Here is a 4,642-nt window from a genome sequence, read left to right on the forward strand (position 1 = left end):
TACGTATTCCGTGATGACTGCCTGCTTGATACAGCGTCCACTTCAACCGATGTCGCGGTGGTAATTCTGTGTGTTTGCGTATTCCGTCGCACCTCAACGCAACTGGAGGAGTGCAACACATATTCTTACGCTCATTCCATTGTTTATCCTATTGCACATGTAAATTGAAATTCAGGATTTGAGTTTGTGCATTGGCTTGTAATTGACAAGCAGTTGACTTGATTGATATTGAATTGATTGATTGAATGATGATTGATTGATTGAACTTGATTGATTATTGATTTATTGATTGAACTTGATTTATAATTGAATTGGTGACGTTCATGCACTTGTGGCCTACCCAGTGCATGATCCGCCCGATTTGGGTCGTCACATTTGTTGTATTGATTGTTGATTGTGGGGCAGCCCTGTGGAAGCCCCAGCAAATTGATCACCGCGGCCAGAAGCGCCACATTAAACAAGCAAAATAATATCTTTTGTTTGTTTGATTAATAGGGAATCTGTAATAAATATATATATATACAAAAAGTAATACAACTTCTGAATGTAGTCATACCGTACATTTTTGTTCAATTTATGAATACTTTGATGGACAATAATAAATTTGATACACAAACGTATATCTATCTTTTTTCTTGTCAGAATTAAATACCTTTTGCATTGCATTTGCCACAGGGAAAATAAACATCTATCTAACAAAAAAATCGGTACATATGTATACAAAGGAAATCAAACTGCAAAAGAAAAAGAACGTCACTGATTGTTTTAAATGAATTTATATGCAGGTTGATCATTCTCACTTGACAGGTGATTCAAACATGCATCAGTAAAAAAGAGCTGTATTTTCGTTCAAACTGAATGAAATTCCCTGCAAAAGAAACCAATGTAATGAATTTTTGTCGGAGAAATTATTTAAAAGTATAACTGAAACACGCTATACAATTGTCATGCATAAATAAAACTAAAAGCCTGTCCAAATTTATTATACGCAAATTTGAGTTAAGAAAATGTTATATTTCTGTTTTTAAAAATACCTTAACCATATCATCGCTGACATATCTATTCCTTCGATCACCTCCAAACTGAATCTATAAAACAAGGGAAATGGGAAGTCATCATAGTTTATATCATAATAATGAATTTGGAGAAAGAGAATCTATGGACAGAATAGGGAGAAAAAATGACTTATTTTGCATTTTTTGATTTATTTCTATTATGTCATAATAAGAAAAATTACATTAAACATAAAAAATATCATAAATACTAATAGCTATAATTATATTCATATATATCTCTCTCTTTTTTTTATCAATTAAGAATGATATCATTTTTACTCATTCATTCTACCATTATGAAAAAAAAAAAAAACAACAACAAAACAAGGTTAGCTGCGATAAAGATAATTATATGTCTTAATTATCAACTTCATCTTCAGTTGGGTTGGAGGAGTTAAATGTAAATAAATTTTCAAAGTTTATTCTTTTAAATATATATTATAATGCATTGGTAAAATACAGGTAATTCTAAGTAAATTTCTGAAGGAGATCAGACTATAATTGCTATCAAAACATATTTCACACCTATTATTCTATTCCTAATAATTAAATGTGTGTAAAACGGGAACACACCGATACTTCTTGCTTTCTCGGAGAGACCAGATATTAGAAAACAGTCTTTTTGAAATTGAAAAGTTCTTCAATTTTGCAGAAACTGCTTATTTAGTACCGTTATTAAAAATTAAAAATTTGAGCACAGCCTAACTTTTGGCCATTTCTGAAGAAATTTTCAGGATACGGAAATAATGATACAATTCATGACGTCACAATCCATCTACAAGCGAGAAAATTACATTGTTTTCAGTATGCAGTAATCAAGGGTTATATTTAATGCAGTTTCAACTAAAAGTGAGCAGTTTTCATTTTTCAGAATTTCACAGAGCCGAAAACGGTCCCAAGTGAACCTTGCAAAATACAAAATGAAATACAGTGAATATTTTAATGTTTGAATTTCCGACTACAATTAAAAAATATTACTATGTTTTTATATTCATGCATTATTTTGAATGGAATACAATTCTATCACAATTAAAGAAAGAATTCCTATAGTATATATCATTCAAAACAACATAAGAAGGACAGAAAGCATATATTATTTGCAGCTCAAATATGAGAACAGTTCAAATGTATCATTTACAAAATTGCATTTTAAAGAGGCGTAAACATAAAATATTTGTAATAGATAATAAATGATTTCTTCCTAACAAGGAAAAAACATCTTCAGTAGATCATTGAATGTTACAAGACAAAAATTAACTCACGTTGGTACCAGAAGGGGAACCTTTCACGTTAGAGGATTGTGTACTATTGCTCCCTCGAGTATAAAGTCTACTTCTAGAGCTTTCTGATTTCTTGTTGCAGAATTTACTTAAGACAGCCTTTCTAACCTATGATCAGATACCATATTGCATGTGCTTTTCTTTACATTTTAGTTACACTTACTTATAAAGAGTGAAGTTTCAATGTTTATAGAAATTAATTGAAATAATATAACTACAATTGAAGTTCGTACATGTATCTTTCTCTTAGAATATGTCAAACAATGACAAGAAAATCATTTCTTACCTTTTTATTCAAAAGACACTTTGATACGAAAATAAACAGCCCCTAGAAAAAAATCAACATCGTAATGATTGCAAGAAACGTCAATTGATTTTTTTTTCTTTCAATTTGCAACAAACTCAAACTTAGATGTATACCTGGAAGGAATTTAAGATAGCAAATATATACTGAAAAACAATGACGTCATCATTGATGGACAAAAAACCAAAGACCCACGTCACTCCAAGAACTGGTAACAGGATGGAGATGGACTTTATACCTGATCTGAAATTGTTTAGAACAATACCATTGTTTATCATTCCTCTCAAGATTGCTTCACATCTTTATGAATTGAATCAGCCAGATTTCTTTGACTACAATTAGCATGGCTCTACAAGTACTTACAATGTTCTTTTTTTCATGGTGCTGTTTGATATAATTTTAGTCGAACATAAAGTCACACACAGACTTACAACAATAATCATATTGACCTGGATTTAAAAAGAAATCAACAGTGGCGTTATATGTTAAAAGTTAATAATGCCAGAATAAAAAAAAAAATTTCTACAGGTACCTGAAAAAAATTACCGCATGAAATAAAGCTAAAAAAGAAACTGATCAGGTACATAGAGCCTTACAATTAAGATAACAGCAACTGGTCCAATGAAACCATACAATGCTCCGTTAGAAATACAGAATAGGCCGTAGCAATACCAAGACAAAGGAAAACTGTGATCTTATCAACCATCCGATTAATATCCGTGGTAATGGATCTGGAACTGGATTACTTTTTAATTAAAAGACAAAACAAAATAGAGAAATAAATTCTAGATAGGAAAGAGAATATTATGAAAAGAAATACTAGAACTTACTTCCAGAGAGCAAGGTAAACAATAACTGTAAGTAATGAAAAGACAATTGAAACTGAGCAACCAGTACGAGATATCCAGTTTAATGCCTCTTCATCCACAAGTGTCTGTGAAAGACAGAACAAAAGCACGGTTTCTTTCTAGTTGTCTCTGCATATTTCATTTCTAATTTTTGTGTGGGTGTTATTTGTGTGGGTGTTTTTCGTAACATAGAAAAGATAAAGTGAAAAATACCTGTGTGTACGGTCGAACCAGAATTGCAAAATTTGTCAAATGGTTGCATTGACACAACGTGTAACGAGCATTCGTTGATTGTATTTTACAACCATTCGTTGACCATCCACCATCTCCATTACTGTAACAAATAAATGTCCTCAATTCGATTTGTATCCTTTAACTTGATTATTTAAAGAACTTCTACCAAATATAAAATGTTTGAGTACTTGTCATGAAAACATCCCTTATTTAAAAATAATAGAAAATGAATTGAACAATACAAATAAGTGCACTTTTTTAAGGTCTCAGTCTTGCAGTAAGATTAATTATTTGATTGTATGCGGTTTTTCGTCCAGTTCGAGAATTTTTCATTCATATTGGGTACATACCTCTAATTATTTTTAGAAGCGGTAGGGGAAGAAAGTAGTGCAGAAAAAATTACAAGTTCCTTAATTTACAGACCTGAATAAAAAAAACTGTGATAATGTATTAAACTGAGCCTCATACTTGTTGATAAGGAGTATGAACCCTTGCAAAAAAGCTTGGCAGATGTAATTTATCAATAAGATCAGCAGAATTATTTTATGTATTATAACACCAGTGAGAAGTCTGGAATTCCCCTACTTTCACTTTCATTTTCAGAGGTTAACGCAGACAGACGCATTTTGCCGGAAAACGAATCTGACATGCCACCTCGAGATTTTAACCAAGGAAAGACAACTTGATGTGCTTTGATTTGAGGGGTCACTCACTGCTGAACGAAAATTAGGGACATTGCTATGTGAAGAAACGTTAACATTGCCGCCTATGGGAAAACAATTAGTGGACTGTACCCATATAGAGACGTCACCATATACCGGTGAAGGGCTTCAAATTTAGACCTTTATCGGCACATAGGGAAATCGAGCAGTGAGGGTTCATTTTCGTGCCAACTCTTACCATTACACGGGGCCTCAAGTT

This window comes from Saccostrea echinata, unplaced genomic scaffold (assembly GCF_033153115.1).
Source record: "Saccostrea echinata isolate AGI-Se365-2 ecotype Australia unplaced genomic scaffold, CSIRO_AGI_Sech_v1 ptg000012l, whole genome shotgun sequence".
NCBI classification, from domain to species: Eukaryota; Metazoa; Mollusca; class Bivalvia; order Ostreida; family Ostreidae; genus Saccostrea; species Saccostrea echinata.